A 22,120-nucleotide genomic window follows, 5' to 3' on the forward strand; every position below is an offset into this window, starting at 1 on the left:
TTAGCAATCTTTTCTCTGAGTGCTACAACTCATTCTCTTCCCTTAATGTTGGCTTTTCAATCGACTGTTAATAACTCAACCAATGCCTCAACTCTTAAGGCTAAGGTCCCCTTGGGTACTACCGTCGCGACTACTCCATAGTAATCCGACTACGAACTCGATGAGAGTTTTTGTTAACTTTTAGATCCTCAGTCTACCCATTTTACTCTTACTGCTTCCAAAACTTATAACCTTTGGCTCTGATACCATTTCTGTAACACCCCCAAATCCAAGGTCGTGAATTCGGGTCGTTACGATCACTTATTAATTAAATAATTCTCTTTTCACAATATTACTCGACCTTTTATTCAAACTCACATACACACAGGTTATATGCTTGGAAACATTATCAAATAAATCATTTCCACTTATCTACCTGACGGGGCTGGCGCACAAAAAGCCTACGGAACTCACGAGCGTTCCTTACCCGCCTACGGACAGCAGTCCTGGTCTGATCCATGCTGGTAGTCTGTTGTGATATGATATATAAAAGCAAGGGTGAGCATTAAAGCTCAGCAAGGTATATATCCCCATAATTAAGTATGTAAGGATAAATAAAACCAATAATTATACTTTGTATCTCCAAAGCGTTCTAAAAGTTTATATGCTTATCAAATTTATAATATTCTCAAAATCAACTACAATAGTATATCCACTGAATACTTGTATTCATCTCTTTCTCAAAATCATTTTATACTCGTACTCATTTTATTTCAAAATCTCAAGATGTTACTCGAACCAAGATTCTCAAATGGGTGTGATATATATTCATCAACATCCCAATTTAAAACTCAGCCTTATTGGCAGATTTCTCAAATGGATTTGATATATAATCATCAACATCCTTATTTAAACTCAGCCTTATCGGCAGATTTCTCAAATGGATTTGATATATAATCATCAACATCCTTATTTAAACTCAGCCTTATCAGCAGATTTCTCAAATGGATTTGATATATATTCATCAATATCCTTGTTTAAAACTCAGCCTTATCGGCTATCTGTTGTATATTTCACAATAGTTTTTCCAAAATGGAAGAAAGGGACTATACTGGAATAAACCACGTATCGGTGATCAGCCGAATACGAAATTTTCTCTACTAGTAGAAGGAATACAAACCTAGCCACCTTTGGGCTCATCAAGACACTACACGGTGGTTGCCCATTGTCGTGCAAGTCCGAAAGTCAATGGTCACATAGACCATATAACCGTACAATGCGCCACTCCGCGCTTGCATAATGCGCCACTCCGCGCCTGGTCACTGCCCGATACCACTCTGTGCCGGGCAGGCCACATTCCAGTCCCAAAACAGTTATATCTTTTGCTCAAAATCCTTTTTCGAAGGAATAGGTCGTTAAAAGTTGACCTGAAAATAAGATGTTTTATTCATCACTTTTAACTCAATTGATCTTTGGGAGTTGTCGGATCTTTGAATTTAAAATCATTTTCAAATCCCTATCTGTAGTAGGGTGACACGTATATTACTCACTTGTTCTTTATTGAACGAGGAAGCAAAACTCTTATGCTTCAAGACTAAGTTCCCTAAGGTTTTGATACGTTTCAAATGATTAATCTCTTTCAAGAGTTTTGAATAATTTAGAAAGTACCTTTGGAAATTATGTCTATTTTTAAATAAGTTTTTAGAAGTCCGAAGATATTAAAAATCTAAGGTCTCATAATTATATAAGAGGGATTTAATGAATTGATAAAATCTTAAGTACAAAGTATTTCTAATTAAGGTTCAATGAATTAATAAAAATCTTAAATACAAAATATTTTGTGAATAAGGTCCAACGAATGGAGACACCTTAATCAAATAATCAAAACATGATTTGGTATCCTATAATTGCTCTTTGAATAGTTAAATCTTTATTAAATAACGTGAAATTATTTATAAACTATTCAGTATATTTTTAAATACTTTTTGGATATTTAATAATCCCTTAAATATCGCTTTATAAAATAATCAATCAAGTAAGGGTGTCCCTTAAATGAATAAACCAATATTTCTCGAAGTTTAAGTCAAAATCTCAATCGTTCGCTTGATATATATATTACGCGAACGTACTTTATTTATCGAAATAGAAATCTTTCGCGTCCGGCTCTCTCCGGAATTAAATCGTTATTAAAATATCTTCAACTTCCATTATCATATATTATATTTGAAATACGTTTCAACTTCTCATACTCGTGTAAAACGAAATTTATTTTCGTAAACAATCGCATAATTCGTATGCATTGATATCATAGACAAGCATATATATATTTGAACTGTAAATCATGGCATCAATATCACAACAGTATATATATACCATGGATAGTATGAGATAGGGTTTCGAAAACTTGCCTCGAGTAATCGAAGTGGTATGGTCTCTGGTGTTTGGTTGGCGATCTATAAACAAAAACCAACGGTCTAAGTTAGTACGCGATTAACGTCTCGCTTTTATTAAGCAACTTTCGCAACTACTCAAGTATAACGAATCTCCGATCGTCACATTCTCAACACTTATATTCTCACTTTATAACATGGTCAGGTTTTGAAATCGATCGTTCGCTTTATAAAGTCCATTTCAAGTTTTAAGCTCGAACGTGAGAAAATGTTCGTCAAAACTAGGTTTTTTATGCGTTTCTCGCTTGCGCTCGCTTTACCAAAATATTTTTATAAAATCGAAAAATTAATATTTTCCCAAGATTCTTTTTGGACAGTCTTCTCTACTGTCATATCCATTTTTCATAATTTTTCCAGAATCTCAAAATTATTTTAAGTCCTTCAAAATCACCATGCAAGTGGACTTAAGTGCAGTTGGCTAATCGCAGAAATGTTTTACACTAAAACGACCATAACTCCTAAACCGTAAATCTCCTCATGATGATCTACACATGTATAGAAACTATAAAACAATATCTATCTAGTCATGGCCAGTGGTTTTCAAATTTTAACCATTTTCATGGCCGAAGGTCTTGCAGAAAACAGATCAAGTACAAGAATGCCCAAACTCAATTTCTACTACTTGATCTTAACACAATCACTACCTATAACCATCATAAACACAAGTACTTCTCAAGATCCACCCACATGAACCTTATATGCTCTATCTAGTACCACATACATGGATTACAACTCAACATCTCAAGTCTTTAGCAAGAACATAATCAATACAAACTCAAACAAACACAATCCTTTGGATCTTAACACTACAACAAACATAACTCTTAAATCCAACCATAAAACCTTAAAGGGTTGAAAGTTATACCTTCTTGGATACTAGGAAGGTTAGTGCTAGGATTATTGAGGCATGGTTTTCTTAGAAAACACTTAGAAGGGCTAGATCCTTAAGAAACAAAACCAAGAAACAAGTTAAAATTTCGGAGTTACCTTTCAGCACCTCATTCAAACATTTTTATAAAATTGAAAAATATTAATTTGAGGCTGAAATTTGGTACGAAGCTTACCCATGATATAGAGAAGCTATGGTAAACATTTCATGATATTTGAATGAGTATATTTTGAGTTATGAATTTTTCTTTCTCCCTTGCTCAGAAAATCCGAACTGCTGGAATGAAAAATGGGAGAGCTTTAAGTGAGGGAAAAGTGGTTGTTTTCTTTTGTGGCTAAAGTGTGGGAGTGTATAATGAATATATGGGATGTATGCAGCAGATTTGACAATAATTTGGCAAAGGTATGGGTTGGTTTGATTGTGTGGTGAAGTGAGAAAAGGGAGAAGTATGGCTTGTGTACTTGTTTGTCTCCCATCACTATTCAACACTATTCCACTAACTATTCTAGTTAGCTTCTAATCATCTAGTTACACTCCTAACTACTAGTTAGGACTTGGTTATGCATGGCCAACTTGCATGGGATTTAATTTCTCATTCATTTATTTATCGTAAATGCAATCATCGTTCCATTCCGATAGTTTCCACGTATAACGACTTGTTTCGTAGCGATTTCTTTTATCGCTTATAATCCTATAACCAATTCCATTCCTTCTTTTGATCATAGAAATACCTTGATATATTATTTATTTCACGTAGTATTCCCGGTTCTACGACATTCTTTACGGATACGAAAACACGTAGTATAATTGTGAATCTTCGAATTCCGTCGGCTTTTACATTCACTTATTTTCCTCGATAAACAAGAATATGATCTCGGATTCTCAAAATTCCACTATTCATTTAATGATGATCCCCATACGTATTACTTAATTAGCTCAAGTTACTATTCACAAAAGTTTTAAAATATTACAAAAATCAGGGTTCTTACACTTGTGAATCTATACTTTAACTAACTTAGACTCTAACGCTTGTTTTGCGCTCACTGATTCGCTTAAGTCACTCGGGTACCCTCGGCTCCACCATTTTTAATAATTTAACCTTTATGAGTTTTAAAGCGATTCCTTCGCGAGTGACTTACCAACTGCCTAAAACACTTACCATAAATGTTTCATGCATTAATTAACCCATTTTGGTCTTTAACCTACATTTCAAAGTAAGGCGAGGGAAAAAGTTTCGTTCGCGAAACGCCGTTACTTGAAACGGTCGTTTCTCCTAAACCGTAAATCGGAATCGAACGAACTACATATCAAAACGAAGCTCGTAACATGAGCTATCTAAACATGGCAGTGGTCACAATCTAGCAGGGGGTTCTCGGGTCCTAATGCTATGCACAAAAACAGTCCAAAGAAAATCGGACATTACGACGGCTATGTTTACGCGATTACCAATATTTATACCACTCCAATTCTTTACCAATTCACTACAAACCACCCAACCATCATCAATACATCAAACACAACTTATATCAAGGCAAAGTCAGTCCATAATCTCAAGGTTTTCCAACTTATTCAACCACAAACATGATCTACTAATCCATAACTTAAGATTCATTAACCATTAACCAAGATTCATATCCAAAATCACCACAAATCCAACCCAACTATCTAACATACATGGATCTTGCTATACATACATGGATATTTCTATATAGACATTAATCCATCCATAAACTCATCAAAACTCAAAGTTCAAACTATAAGTTAAAGGTGAAAGTTGTTTATACCTCCTTGAAGCTTCCTAACACAACCCAAGAGCTTTGAATGCCTAAAAGAACCTTGATCCTTGCTTGTATAACCTTAATCTTTCATAAAAATCCAAGAAAACTAAAGTTATTTCTTGAAGGTTACTATTCACCATCTTCTTCCTTGATTTATAGAAAAAGATTGGCTTGGAATTAGAAGTTTAAACTTATAGGAAGTATGTAACTATCCATGGGGAAGCTTAGATAATTACCTTGCTAAATAGTAAGTGGTGGAGCTTGGATCTTCAAATTTTAAGAAATGGGCCGAGAGCTAGCTTGGGAAGAAGATATTTTTGTGTTTTGTTTGATGAAAATGAAATGATTTGCTTGGTTGGTTGATTTTTGTGTTGTTTTTGGTTAATGACTTAATTAACCTTGATTTTGTGTGGTTATAATTCAACCACACTTCCTTCCCTTCTATGTCATGCTTGTGTCACCTTGCACATGTCATTATGCTCCCACTTGTCCACACCTTGTGGTTTGATGATGTCACAATCCCTGGCTTCTTGTACAAGCTTGTCTCTTGGTCACTTATTTGTTTTACGGTTCGCTTATCTTTCGTTCTCGTTTATCGTTTGAGGGATCATACCCGGGATCTTATTACTTAGGTTCCCTTAACCTTTCTCAATATATTATATTCCTTTTATGATCCTCTCCTATAATCCTTTAATTTCAATCCTTTTTATCATGTTACCTTATACTCAATTCTCTCCGTATCTTGTGGATTTCCGGGAAAAATCAAAGTGTTCGGAATTGGATTCTGACGATCTTTACATACACTTATATACCACATAGAGTACTAATAATATCCCATAAGATCAATAACAGAACCCCTACATAGCGTGGCATGAAAAGTTTTCTCGTTCAGCAAAAACACTATTCATAAGGGTTTCAAAATTTCTCAAAAATTGGGGTTATTACAGTCTCCCCTCCTTAAAAGGATTCCGTCCCGGAATCAGATAGAAAACAAATGGGGATACTCTCTTAGCATTGCACTTTCTAACTCTCGAGTAAATTTTCCCACATTGTGGTTCTACCATCAAACTCTTACTAGTTTGATAACCCTTCTCCTAAGCACTCGTTCCTTTTTACTCTATACCCTTCCTGGTTGCTCCATATAGGTTACGTCTAGTTGCATGTCTATGCGCTCATATGCCCCTATTTGTCTGGCATCCGAATTACACTTCCTTAACATTGATACGTGGAACACGTTATGAACTTGCTACAGGTTCGGGGTTAGGGCTAGCTCATATGCTAACTTCCCAAACGTCTTAATATATCCAAGGGTCCAACAAATTGTAGACTTAGCTTTCCTTTCTTTCCGAACCTCATCAATCCTTTCCAAGGGATACCTATATCATTACTAGGTCCCCTATTTCATACTCTTTATCCTTTCGTGTCAAATCAACATACTTATCATGTCCATCTTGGGCTACTACCAGCCGTCCTCTGATTAGATCTATCATATCCTTGGTCCTTTGGACTACTGCGGGTCCGAGCATCTTGCGCTCTACAACTTCATCCTAACATAAGGGAGATCGACATTGTCTTCCCTCAAGGATCTCATAAGGCGACATCTCGATAATGACATATGATCTATTGTCGTAAGATAACTCAATCCGAATTAAGTGATCATTCCAAATTCTTTCAAGTCTATTGCACAGACTCTCATTATTGCTTTTATCATTAGAACTTTTGCTTCTCAATACCCATTCTTTTCCAGTTCGTAATCGCTACTACCTTCCGTTCCTAATATTATACGGGTTATACTTTTGCTCGTTAGCGTTCTATAACCTTTTAATAACCACGTCAACCTTAGTATCACGAATGTGTTCCCATTCCGCATACTACCACCACTTTATTACTCCTTTTTCAGTTATTTCTATTTTCCAAAGTTTTGATCAATCAAATAGAAGTAAAGGAATTTGTTGAGAGATCACTATGATCATGAACACTTGTTATATTGCATAGTTAGTACAGAAGGTGGCCAGCCTTTAGTACTTGACAAGCAATTAAACAATAGCTGGTATCCTACTCGGCTTCTATCACACAGATAGATAGTCATTCGGCAATACCTCCCCTTTTGGAAGGGTTGTTCTTCTCAGCTTACATGAAATGAAAAGAAGAGAAAAGAACGAACTGAAGAGAATTGTATATATGAAAAAAATATACTGCCACAAAATATCTGGCTTGGAACCTACCTCTGAACTATAGAGGTTTGTCATAGGAGAACAAAACATATACGTATTTATATCAGCATCAAGCATTATAGCCTCGTATTTCCCATGCCTAAATATTTTCGCTATCCCGTCCATCATTCTATGGACCCACACTCTTCCTTGAGCTTATACATAATCACCTTTGAAACTCCCTCGACATCGAAAATCGAATCTGGGATCTCATTCTAGACATCATCGTTACTTGAATTTCTATGCTTGCACCGCAACCTTCCTCGTATAATAATACGACTCTCTATTGATAAGAAAGAATAATTATTCACTAGGTAGATACTCTACTTAATTAGTCTATCAATGATAACTTATACACTACCACTACCCGATTAGTGGTACTCAATCTCAACACCCATTCCAATACAACTCTCACGGTTGTAATCAACTCATTAATCGCAGAATCATTACTGCCTTACTATGGTCCACCACTGACCTACTGTAGTCATTCATTTTCCATGAAGTCTTAATAACTAACCATACGGAGTCCATACATCTCGTATCTAATTCTCCTAAGGAGTTAACATAACCACCAATCACAATTCATGAAGAACACTCCAAACTCTGACGTACTTTCATGACATGAAGCAGATAAAATTTGCAGAAGAGTTTCGCTCAAAGCAATGATAGCAGGTTAATACCATTCTTAATCATATGCCTTCAATAGAAGACTTAACTCAAAGGTTTGTTTAGTCCTTTTTGAACTATGGTCCTGGCTTATCTCAAGATAGTATCTTCTGAGATAGATAGCCCGCTCATGGCGATTACACGAATTAAACCTTTACTAACTACTATTACGGTTGGGTATTACACAGTCATCAGAAGGAATGTCAATCTTCCAAACCATAATACAACCTTCACAGTTTTAACCATCATCACTGTATTCCTTTGGCACAAGTGCCTATAATTATCCTCTTACCTTTAAAGTGTCGGCCACCTCTTTGGCCTTTCCTGATAGTACAATTTCCTTACAGTCAATGTCATTTTAACCACCTCCAAATAATTTTCTACCTCATTTCAATCACAGCTTATGTGAAGATGTATTCCTTAAAATCTGATGAGTAAAAAAAAAAATCACCATTTTTCCATAAGTTATTGCCTCAGTCTTTAGAGGTTAATCACTGTCACGACTGACTCTCAACTATACTTAGAACATCTTTTATCTTAAGTCCTAATTGCCTAGAACAATTTCAACCTTTACTGGTTTGATCCATACTTTCTCGTGGTTTAACACGTGCCCCACTTGGCATCATTATAATTACGTCATATTTCCTTTATCCCCATTTCCATTCTTGAGAATTTTGAATATTACCTTTTTCCTTATAAAACCTCTAAGGTTATCCTTCAATCGTTCCTCCTGTATTCCCTAGATACAGGGCATATCACAATACCATTTACTAATAGTAGAACCATTGTTTATATACTTCTGAAGAATTTCTCCACTGATCCTTAAAGGTTATTATTACCTTAATCCTTTCCAATTCATACTGTCAAAACTCATACTATCCCTATTAAGGGTGAAATGCCAACCTTTATGCATTCCCCTAGGATTCGTTTTAAGTTACCGATGTTCTATCCTTAATTCCACCTTTAAAAAGGTACAAGCATCCTTCCATGGATAAATAAAGTCATATATCCCTGATATGGGTATCTTATTCAATCATTCCCACCTCGATAGTAAATGCCTAATTTCACAATAACATCTGTATACAAAATGAGGTTAATCAAAATGGCCTCCAAAAGATAACAACGGTTATCCGCTTTTCTTGCCTAATCTGGTAACGATAACATGGATGTTCTGGAAGATATTGGTCGTGTTCAACGTGAACTTCTTCTTAATAATTCCTTATTTACTTTTGTTGTTTATCTCAACAGTCACCTCAATGTTGGGATATCTTTCATATCTGGCGTCTCCCTTTCTGGGTATCATGCCACCGGTCTTACATTTCACATTATTGAAGGTCACTTCCTTCATCCAATTTTTCCTGATTTCTTACTTTCTTGTCTCCTCAGTCTATCCGTGTCTCAATATTTATCCTTCGAACTATCTCAAGGTTTCCTCGAATCCTCCCAACTTAAAGGGGGTACAATATATGTATCTCTTATGCCTTCAACCATCAATTTTAACTCATGGTGGATCATCATCCTGACGATTACATACTTTTCTATTTCTATTGCTATGAGTCTTTAGGGTTTCCTCATACCCAACTCCCTTATCATTCCTCAAACTTTGTTGCCTTTATATTCTTTTCCACTTCAGTTTCTTTTTATTTTCCTTTCTCTTATCATTATTTCATGGACCAACACAACATAACATTGATTTCATACATCCCGTCATTCTGGATTCGTGTCCTCAGAACGAATCTTGATAACTTTTACAACTTAGATTCATAATTCATCATACTCGTCTGCCTTTGTTCTGTCTCTAAAGCTTTTACACTATCTCCATAACCTTGGAAAGTACTTTCTTAAAACAATTGACTGAACTTAAATCAGTTTATTCTAACCTCTGGCTCCGTGCCTTTCTTGGTCTTTCACCAGCGGGTGGTCTCTCTCTTAGGAGGGTAAGTGACAAAATAGTCTTTTGTGGTTCATCAATCATTTAGAATCTCAAATGATTCCTCTATTTCCTTTAGCCAGGCTATTGCCTCGACTGGGTCAACCTGTTCCTTGGAACTCTGAGAGCTTAACGACTTAAAGGTCATGAAGAATTTCCTACCGCATTGTTTCCTCAAGGTGGTGGTTGGGGATAATAGTCTAAGTTCTTTTAAGACAGGTCCATGAATTTCCGTATAGGAGTACCGTCTTGGGTCTCCTTATCTCGCTCGACTTTTGTTTCCTCAGTCTAAATGTTTCTTCCTACTCCCCATACTTGGAGTCATCTTTTAATTTAAAATCTTCATTTTCCACTTCATCATGTTATGGGTTCCTTTTTGTCTTGGTGGCAACCTCCCTGACTATCACGTTCAGGGTTTGCTCTAACTCTTATTCCTCAAACTAGCTTTCATCTAAGATTTCATCTTTAAGCTCTTAAACATTTGGAACCCAAATTCTATGGGAATACCTCATTATTCCCTTATCATCTCTCTCGGTATTAATCTCATATCTATTTGTTGGCTCTCTGCCTTCATTCATCACTTTTACTGGCACAATATGTTCTTTTCCAATAATTCGGGTTGTATTGCTATCTCAAACAGCTTTTCGGTACCGGCTCCGGTTACCTTCACTTTTATTTCCATTTTCTCAAAATCTCTTATAAACTCTCCAAAAGACATTATCATCTTGAGTCTCTCCTTTTTACTAAGGGCATCAGCCACCATATTGGCTTTCCCCGAATGATAAAGAATCTCCCAATCATTATTCTTGATTAGCTCTAACTGCCTCCTCTGGCATATATTGAGCTCTTTCTACGTAAAAAGGTACTAGAGCTCCTATGGTTTGTGTAAATCTTGCACTTCTCTCCATACAAGTAGTGCCTCCAATCTTTAGGGTAAAACTATTGCCACGAGCCTAAGCTCATGGGCGGTGATATCAAATTTCATATTACCTTAATTGTCTTGACGCAGACGCGATTATCTTGCTGTGCTAAGAAGCACCCTAATTCCTTATGCGAAGCGTCACTTACAAATCACAAAATCTCCTTTTCCATCCGGCAACGCCAGCATAGGGGCCATCACCAACCTCTGCTTCAGTTCTTGAAAGCTGTTCTCGCATTTCTCTGTCCATTCGAACTTCTCAGTCTTACGAGTAAGTCGCGTTAAAGGGGCTACTATCTTTACAAACTTGAACGAACCTCCGGTAGTGACCGACCAATCCTACCTCTGGTAGTTGACCTAACCATGGTCATCAATTCATCAGTGGCCCTTTATCCATTCTTGTCAGGATCCTCCATGGGATCCTCCTCAGCAACTATCCCTTCTAGGACAACATCCTTAATATCAACATCATCCGGTTCTGCATTAGGACACTCTATCGGATCCACAATCCGATCTCCAATTAGTAATAAAATATCATCGCGCTGTTGCTCCTCAACCTCAGGGTTCGGAGTCCCGCTACTCTATACGATAATGAACTACGCTTCTATCGCTACATTTATAAGGGTTCCCATAAGGGTTTTAACTGTCAGTACTACGTTAGGTAGTCCGACTATGAACTTGGCAAGAGTTCTTATTATCTTAGTGAACTTATTATCTTTACGTCCCATCATCTCTGAGGTTTATAACGCTTAGCTCTGATACCATTTCTGTAACACCCCCAGATCCGGGGTCGGGGATCCGAGTCGTCACGGTCTTTCATTCCACAATACCACTTCACTTACTTAATAAAAATAACCTTATGCTGTGACCCCAGACTAACACACACCACAACCCGTTATAGTCTCAGAGATGAACATCAAAAAAAAAATATAACCACAAGTAATTATATTCCACAATTATCTGCCAATACACCTTAAAAGGTTTTCTGAATAGATTTACATTTTATTTGCCATTATTACAATTCATATTATACATAAGTCTGGTACATCAAAAGTTGAAAGCCTAGCCTATTGGTAGTTCCTACCTCAGCTACAGCAGCATCAACGCTTCCAGAAGACTGCCGAACGTTTTCTAACCTCTTGCGAATCGGGAGCTTGGTCCAGTTCATCTTGTCTATCTGATGTTGTGTGATGAAAGAAAAAAGCAAGGGTGAGCAGCAAGCCCACCAAAATAATATGCATAATTATTTACAGTATATGAGTCTACTCATAATACTCATGAAAGTCTTGGTCAAAAGAAATGAACCAAGTTGATAACTTAATGCGATGAAGTCGCAAAATATTCAGTATATATATATATACATATATACTTTTCAAAATATTGGAAGTCCTCTTCCATGCATAATATACACAAAGTCCCAGTGTATGACTGTATATAAAAAATATCGTTGCAAGGTGATCTCATATATCTAACCTTGTCTCAACGTTTTTCTGAAAATCTTTGTCATTCATAAGACAATTATTAATTAGATATAAGTTTAAAAGATGAAGTTACCAAATACTTCACTACACTTATATCATTCCCAAATACTACTTGAACTACCACCGTTCAAGTTATAATCAATTTCAAAAGTTCATCCCACTGATGAGACCACAAGATAAGACTTGAATAGATTCAATCTTTGAAATATTATTGAATGAAAAAGTTATGAGATACTTTATTTAGTCCCGATATATATATATCCATATATATATATCCCTTTAAACATTTCCTGGAACCTCTGTTATGCAAAGTATGAACGGAGTTTGAAACATCCAATGAATTTTGGAAAGGAAAAGAATTTTGGCATAAACCCGATATCTTGCTGATCAGGCAAAGATACCAATAAGTAACCTTTTCTACTAGTAGATGGACGAATTCCCCACTGGTCATCACCCTGGTCATAATTAAGACCTATGCTGGACTGCCACTCAGCCACTTATGCATTTGATGGACTCCCACTGAGCCACTTACACAATAATAGACCGTACCCCGGCCTGTCGCTTATGCCGACTCAATGAGAGGGGCTTACTTCCCGAACGTTGGGCAAGTAATCAATTCATTTACCAAATCTGCAACCTTGTTGCGAATATAAAATACACCACAGAGCCGGATTCCCCAGGTTTTGAGCGAGTATTTAAATCCCCTTTAAAAAGGAAGATCTTAAATATAAAAATGAGTTTTGGGATCCGCTCTGACTTTTAAAAATCATTTTGAAGACTCGAAAACACTTTAAAGAGTGTTTGGAGTAAGGCTGATTTAATGAAGTAAATCAGTCCCCAGAATATTAGAAAATATCTGAATATTATTAATTAAATAATATTCCCATAAAGAATAGTCTTTATAAAAATAATTGAAGTAGAAGTATTAAAATTTATACTTGAAACGAGTATTAAATAACCAAAGATATACTTATATGAAAGTATTATCTTTATTTGAATAATCGAAAATAAGTTTGATTATTGACATCTTATTCTTTAATAAAATAAAGAATATATCTCAGCAAATAATCGGAGTCATAGATCCTCAAATGAATATTCAATAATATTCAATAAATAAAATAAGCTGAGTCATAATACCTCGAATGAATATTATAAATAATATTCATTAAATAAAATAAAGGAGTCATACATCCTCAAATGAATATTCAAATAATATTCAATAAATAATATAAAAGAGTCATAAGCCCTCGAATAATATTCGAAATAATATTCAATAATAAAATAAAGTTTAAAATTATCGAATAAACCTTATTCGATTAATAGTTTGGAAAACTATAACCATATATATATATATATATATATATATATATATCCATATCCATATATACAAGATTACTCGGGATCCTCGACTCCCGGTTTTAGAAAATATTTTCACCTTTGGGTCCCTATACTAAGGGTATATGCTAGATACCGCTATCCTCTAGCATAGGTATCATCAACTGAACCAACAGATATATATTTCAAGAATATGAAACAGGCATGCATATATACCATATCACATGCTACAATATATCGCAAGAATTTGCTAAATAACCAACATGCATCTATCGCAAGATAATGCATATACAAGTGTATACATCACAACAACAGTATAACTGGTAGAAAACTTGCCTGAGCGACTGGGGTTACGAATGGCTCGGGACGAGTCTGATAACCTATAAACAACAAGTAAGTTGGAATTAAACCAAAGTCACTTGTGAATCTATACTTTAACTAACTTAGACTCTAACGCTTGTTTTGCGCTCACTGATTCGCTTAAGTCACTCGGGTACCCTCGGCTCCACCATTTTTAATAATTTAACCTTTATGAGTTTTAAAGCGATTCCTTCGCGAGTGACTTACCAACTGCCTAAAACACTTACCATAAATGTTTCATGCATTAATTAACCCATTTTGGTCTTTAACCTACATTTCAAAGTAAGGCGAGGGAAAAAGTTTCGTTCGCGAAACGCCGTTACTTGAAACGGTCGTTTCTCCTAAACCGTAAATCGGAATCGAACGAACTACATATCAAAACGAAGCTCGTAACATGAGCTATCTAAACATGGCAGTGGTCACAATCTAGCAGGGGGTTCTCGGGTCCTAATGCTATGCACAAAAACAGTCCAAAGAAAATCGGACATTACGACGGCTATGTTTACGCGATTACCAATATTTATACCACTCCAATTCTTTACCAATTCACTACAAACCACCCAACCATCATCAATACATCAAACACAACTTATATCAAGGCAAAGTCAGTCCATAATCTCAAGGTTTTCCAACTTATTCAACCACAAACATGATCTACTAATCCATAACTTAAGATTCATTAACCATTAACCAAGATTCATATCCAAAATCACCACAAATCCAACCCAACTATCTAACATACATGGATCTTGCTATACATACATGGATATTTCTATATAGACATTAATCCATCCATAAACTCATCAAAACTCAAAGTTCAAACTATAAGTTAAAGGTGAAAGTTGTTTATACCTCCTTGAAGCTTCCTAACACAACCCAAGAGCTTTGAATGCCTAAAAGAACCTTGATCCTTGCTTGTATAACCTTAATCTTTCATAAAAATCCAAGAAAACTAAAGTTATTTCTTGAAGGGTACTATTCACCATCTTCTTCCTTGATTTATAGAAAAAGATTGGCTTGGAATTAGAAGCTTAAACTTATAGGAAGTATGTAACTATCCATGGGGAAGCTTAGATAATTACCTTGCTAAATAGTAAGTGGTGGAGCTTGGATCTTCAAATTTTAAGAAATGGGCCGAGAGCTAGCTTGGGAAGAAGATATTTTTGTGTTTTGTTTGATGAAAATGAAATGATTTGCTTGGTTGGTTGATTTTTGTGTTGTTTTTGGTTAATGACTTAATTAACCTTGATTTTGTGTGGTTATAATTCAACCACACTTCCTTCCCTTCTATGTCATGCTTGTGTCACCTTGCACATGTCATTATGCTCCCACTTGTCCACACCTTGTGGTTTGATGATGTCACAATCCCTGGCTTCTTGTACAAGCTTGTCTCTTGGTCACTTATTTGTTTTACGGTTCGCTTATCTTTCGTTCTCGTTTATCGTTTGAGGGATCATACCCGGGATCTTATTACTTAGGTTCCCTTAACCTTTCTCAATATATTATATTCCTTTTATGATCCTCTCCTATAATCCTTTAATTTCAATCCTTTTTATCATGTTACCTTATACTCAATTCTCTCCGTATCTTGTGGATTTCCGGGAAAAATCAAAGTGTTCGGAATTGGATTCTGACGATCTTTACATACACTTATATACCACATAGAGTACTAATAATATCCCATAAGATCAATAACAGAACCCCTACATAGCGTGGCATGAAAAGTTTTCTCGTTCAGCAAAAACACTATTCATAAGGGTTTCAAAATTTCTCAAAAATTGGGGTTATTACAAATTTGGTTCAATTTTTGTACAAATCTGAAATTTCGCCGGAGACGTTCGATTTTTGGTTGTTCTTGATCGGAAGTTTTGATTCTGGGGTGTTTTTGAATTGATTCTAGCATTATGAATTGCTGGAACAGTAAGGATTGTTCTGGTGTAAAAATCATGACGGGGAAATTACGTTCTTACCAGGATTCCTGACCGCCGGAATCGGCTGGGAGGTCGCCGGATTCCGCCATGGTTTCCGGCGATTTCTTCGCCTGTTCTTGGCAGGTCAAAGACCTGGTTTCTCACCCGGGAGATAACCCAACTTCGATCCATTTTTCCTCAAATCCCTTTTCTAAAAACTGTTTCCGTGAAATTCTTTTAAAAATTAATTCAAAATTCATTTTGAATTTCAGAAAAATTACTTTTAAATTCCAAAAACAATTTAGTTAATTATTTTAAATAACAAAAATGATTTTATAATGATTTATGAATTTATTAATTATTTTCTAAATAATTACAAAAATGTTTTATAAAGCCGAGAATCGTCCAACTTCAACCGTTTTTACGTTTTTACAACCCAAAACTCTTCCGAAAACTCCTTCTTAAACTAATCTGGTAATTCCGGACATTTTCCGTGTTTTGACTTTTTCCATCCGGAGTACGCTTTGACCCGTACGCGTCCTGGCACAAAATTTTCGATACGATAACCATTTCGATAACATTATCTTCGTATAAAGTGTTTTATAAGAATTCCGGTCTTGATAATTATCCAAAAATTTTAATAATTATCCAAAAGTTTTGATAATTATCCAAAACAGGTTGATACTTATCCAAAACATTATCCAATCCGATCATTTTTGCAGTTACTTAGCGGCTAAGTAACTTATTTTTCGATCTAACACGATCCAACACGTACTAATATTCTATAAATATAAATAGCCCTTTTCTTATTTCATTTTATTCGTATAACCATAATCACCAAGTAAAAACCGATAAAATACAGAGAAACCCCTAATTAATCGTCGCGTTCTTAAAAAACAAACTCACAAACGAAGGCGTTACCGAATTCAGAATCAAGCCAATATACCGATTTGAAGCTCTCAAAAAGCTCTTTCTGAATCAATCATCACTTTTGGTGCAGAAATCAAGGTTATTTTCTTATTTATTTATTTTAATTCGAAGAATTTAATGATTAAAAGAGGAATTTTTGATGTTGATGTTGTTTATGTGATTTGATGATTGTATCATGTAGATCTTTTCTTCCTGATCATTTTGGCATATTATATGATGAATTTGGAGTTGAATAACATATAGAAAAAGAGGTTTTATCTTCGGATTAATTGAATTAGGATTTATATAGTATGAATGTTCTTAATTGAAATTAGGCATTCTTTCGTTAGGGGTTATTAGTTGATTTGGATGATTGGGTTGTGTTCCTTGCTTGATTTGCAATCGATTGGTATATAGTAAGGCATCAAATGATTCCTTGATAGTACTCATTGAGTTCTTGAACTTTTCGCCATTTTTTATGAACTTTTAGCCGGATTTTGAATTCCAGGCAACGTTTGAATTGTTGGTGGGTTGATTTGAGTTCCTGGAGTGAAATAGAATGAAAACCCCATAAGAATCGAGTCCAACAAACCTGTTTTTGTCAAAATCGATCCTCGCCGGATTATTTTCCGGCCACCAGAATCTGCAGTTCATCCGACGGGTTCTCAGCTGTTGAGTGACCCGTTCGGGTCTATTTTGACCCGGGGTTTGACCCGGTTTTGATCCAAATTTTTCCAAAAACAATTCTCAAAACCTGTTTTTGCAATTCAGTCACTGAAGGTTCAGAATTTTACAAATGTTAGATTCCTGTTTATAAAACTTATAAAATGATATTACTGTTTATAATTTATTCTCAGATTTTGTTTTTAATTATTTTAAATTCCAAAATTCATTATTTTTAATTCTGAAAATTATTTTAATTCTAAAATAAATCTTAATTACTTAATTAATTAATTTTAGCTGATAATTAATTATTTAATTAGTCAATTAATTCAAATATTAATTGATTAATTAATTTAATTAGTTTTTAATTAGTTTTAATTGATTATTTAATTAGATTTAATTATTTATTTGGATTTAAAAATTCTAAAAAATAGTTTCGAGCTTTAAAATATTATTTTAAATTATTTTCAAGGCTCGATAATTATTATTAAATCATTTTAAAGTCAGATTCGGGTGTTCGAACCCTATTATTTAATTATAAAATGATTCAGAGACCCGTTTTAATTCCGGAAAATGTTCAAAAATTCGTATTAAATACCTGAAAAATTATTTTAACCCCGAATCTTCTTTAAAAAATTATTTAGATTGAATATCTTATGTGCTATGTGTTATATGTGATCCGATTGTTGTACAATATGACTGTATGTGCGTTGTTTGACGGTTTTTGCTGTAACTTTCAATCCGTACGTCGGATTAGGGTGAAACGAAGGGTAGATAAAAGCTTGTAACGAATAGAATTAGATGAGAAGTAGTATTGATAACTAAATGTGATGTTTAACAGAGGAGGAGAGACATAGAAAGGGAAAACAAGTGGTCAGTGAGTGGGAACCAATTGACAGTTCTAGTAAAGTAAAAGCGGATTAATAAGGCAAGTGTTTCTGCTCTTCCTTGTGGTATAATTGCAAGTATTCATAATCGGTCTTATTCTATATTGCAAGTACTTTGAAGTACTTAACCCTGAACCCTGATTTTTATTAATCTTGAGCCGCAAGCCTGATTTCTTGTAAATCATTGATTGTTGAATTCTCAGATACGAACCCCCACATACGATACTACTCCATAAATACATATCTACCACATACTGATTCTTGATATGAAATTGCTTAACATACAAACCTTTATGCCTTGTATAACAAAAGAGCAATCCTTGTAACCATTGCACCCTTGGTCTTCTACATTCTGATTCTTTCCCTGGATTGAAAATCAATCTTCCTGTTTACTTTGTTATACCTTCAGGATGTTGTGAATCACCCTATGCTTCAAGATAAATGTTGTTTATAATTTAGTTTATTGTTTTACATTGTTTATCATGTTGATATTATGGAATTGGATTATTTTTAAATATGGACTAGATTCGTGGTCGGATCGGATTCGTGGTCATAATAGGCCAATGTGTGCCTTGGATCCAGTATATAGAGCAAAACTGGGTCCTTGCTCGGGGTTAGTGCGTGACTGATCAGCAGCCTAACCTTGTTTTTTTTAAAAAAAAATTGAAAGTGAATATCCAATTCTAATTATTGTTTATCAGGAAACTTGATTCCTTATATCATTTCAACTGATCATTAGTAATCTCAGTGACTGTCATCATGACTTTCGGAGCTAGTTTGCTCACTCTTGCAAATCTGTTTATGTTCTTTTTCAGTTAAAAAAGAAATTGGTGGTAGCGAGGATCCCCAGACGAGTGCGCAAGCTAGGTTTTTAGGTTAAAATGGAATAAGCTAGCGGAAGATGTGTGGCTTAGTTTGTGTTAAAAGTTTGTAATAAAGTTTTACTTTAGTTGTAAGATAAATAAATTTGGGATTTAGTACGTTTGTAATAATAAGGTTGTGGCTTGTGGACATACTTTGAACTGTTGCGATCCGTGGATTATGGTAAGTAGGGTCATTGCATATATTATTATAATTATTATATAAACAGGTTTATATATGGTGTTTGTGTTGTGGACCCCGAATTTCTTACCCGGTTTTGGAGGGCGCCACAATAGCTGTTAGTTCTAGGACTTTCTTAGCCATTGGAAGTCATTCTGCTAGAGTTTCCCTTGACCATTGATAGTCACTTGATTAGCAGCTGATATGCTAATATATTTAGCAGTTGGTGATTCTCTTCATTTAGCAGTCGGAGATTCACTTCACTTAATATGAATTACATGGCATCGAATATTTACACTTAGACATCCTATTCTAGATTATCCATTGAGTCAACATGACTTCTGAATGAATAATTGCATTGATATATGTTTATTGAGTCCTCGGAGAAGATGTTATAATGACCACATCATTTGATGGGTTACTCATTCAATTTTTATCCCTTAGGATGGTTAGCAGTTGTTGGTTAAATTCTGTCTTAACATAATTATGCAAATATAGTTTTGTTTATCATCAAAATTTAGGCTTGATTCCTAACAATTTCCCCCAATTTATGACTAATAAAATAATAATCATAAATTACACCCTTGATATAACAAAACACATCCTGATAAATTACGCTTTAGGCGTGCATAATTGTGGTATGTTAAGCTGCTTAAAAATGAAAAGTACAAGGAGATAGTTTTGAGGAAAGATGTTACTCTAAAAATTGCTCCTTCGATCTGAGCATGTGTGAACATGTTATCTTTCAGATTTCTTTATAATTTGAAATTCCAATACGTCCTTTTAAAAAAGTTCCCTTCATCCTTTACTTTGACATGCTAGATTTCTAGTAAAAACTTTAAAGATTTAGACTTCTGGCAGTTGAAGTACAATTGCCAGTTTCTGCTAAATCTAAGCATAGTTCCATGTCATATCCTTCATTGATGAACTGAGATGGATGTTGTAAGCTACTACTTCTTATCTTGTGTTCATTAACTGCTATAGAATCAGTATGAGGTAAAATGTTACTTCTCAACTTCTTGGATCTTATTTGGATGAAGTTTGTCTTGAAAAAGCACTCATTAGTATTGGAAAGATACATGATTGAGTTATTTTCCTTAGTCTCCTTATCTGAAATAGAAAATTTGAAATTTTGAAGACTGATTTGTGTAGACCTTCATGTCCCCTTTTGAAGATAAGCTTGAAAAACTTTTTTTTCAGGATTGATAGGCGATACATTGAACATAATTGGATCCTCATTAATTTCAGTAGTTAATGAATCCTAATAATTGAACTTTCTTTTTTCCTTGTAGCTGTGCTTGTCCTTTTCATGGGATTTTATGACTTCTTATTGGCTTGAAGTTGTTATGCTGACTTTGTGGCCAATTGCAACTAGATACTGAATTGTTGATAATTGAATATTTTTACATGTCTTCAGCCTAAGCCAGTTCCGAGCTTCCAAGTGATGGAAAGATCTTCTCTTGAGCCATTAATCCTTTTTGTTGATGTACTATTTACCTTTTAATGAATTTTCGATGCCCCTTACTTCTTCTTATTTGAAGAGATTTTCAGGATATACCTACAGAGTTATCTTCAGCTCCTCCTCAACTAGAGATCTCTTGCTCCCCCTTAGTTGAACAACTCTATTAAATTTTATTCTTTGTATTGCTCCTGTTCTAGCTAGAGTTACCCCCCCCCCAAGCTAGAGCAGTGACTTCTGTAGATTGTTCCTTTAGAGTTGCTCCCCCTCAGTTGAGCTATGACTTCTGTCTTCTAAAAGCTTAAACTACTTAACTTACTTCTCCCCCTTTTTGTTAGCATCAATGGTTTAAAATAATAGTAGTTTCAAGAGTGTTTAATTCACTTTGAGGATTTGTAAAGATTGACTTTCTCAAATAAAACATTGAGTTTGTGCAGTTATAGTGTGACATCCTGGCTTGTACTTTGTATCTGTCTTCTGATGTAATCACTAAAGATGTTCATGAAGCATCCAGCTGTACCTGTAATTCACTCATGTTCTCTATTTTCTTGCATCAAGGGCTCCCCCCGGCTCACACATCCCACACCCTCACCATCACCTTCTAAGGTGGAACACTCATCTTTTACTTGCAAGGCTGAATGAACTGCTCTACCTCTCATTTAATCCTCTTCTTTTGCCTGCTTTAAAAAAAGTCTCTCACTCTCAGTGTTTACCTCCCCTCCCTCAGACCTAGGGGTGTTTAAAATGATTGTGTTTAGCAAACTGCACGGGATTTACAGACTATAATATTATCAACTGCTATGATATAGCTGTTGATACACAATTTGACTTGTAAATGGCTATGCCAGAGGACTAGCTATTTATAAACTAACACTTATCAACAACTGAACGATAGTCATTTATGAAGAGAAGAGAATAACAGTTTGAGAGTGTCATGGCAGTTGAAAGTTATGAGAACTGATTAACATTTGACAATACAGCTTTAATTGACTATGAATGAAATGAAAGACTGATGTTCCAATATATCATTCAGAGCATAGTGAACACCAGTTTTAAAATATGTCTTCATCATGAATTTAAGATTTACATCATTATTTTTTAGGTCTTGGTAAATACCCAACATTCAGGGGAAGACTAGATGAGCTGTTGGGTGTATTTGAGGAGATATTTTCATATTTGATGAGTTTGGGATGTGATTATTCATTAATAAGCATCACATCAATCTGAATTTATGAAAGGCATTGTCCCAAG

General features: G+C 35.0%; 1 long non-coding RNA gene across 1 annotated transcript; it reads right to left on the reverse strand.

The window, feature by feature from the left end:
* Positions 1-289: 289 nt before the first annotated feature.
* LOC141706351 (uncharacterized) lies at positions 290-3,627 on the reverse strand. The gene is made up of 3 exons (XR_012568776.1): positions 3,295-3,627; positions 2,388-2,432; positions 290-508 (listed from the first exon to the last, which is right to left on the reverse strand). It is a non-coding gene; the product is annotated as an uncharacterized LOC141706351 (long non-coding RNA).
* Between the last annotated feature and the right edge of the window lie 18,493 nt (positions 3,628-22,120).

Source organism: Apium graveolens, chromosome 2, assembly GCF_009905375.1.
Source record: "Apium graveolens cultivar Ventura chromosome 2, ASM990537v1, whole genome shotgun sequence".
Taxonomy (NCBI): Eukaryota; Viridiplantae; Streptophyta; class Magnoliopsida; order Apiales; family Apiaceae; genus Apium; species Apium graveolens.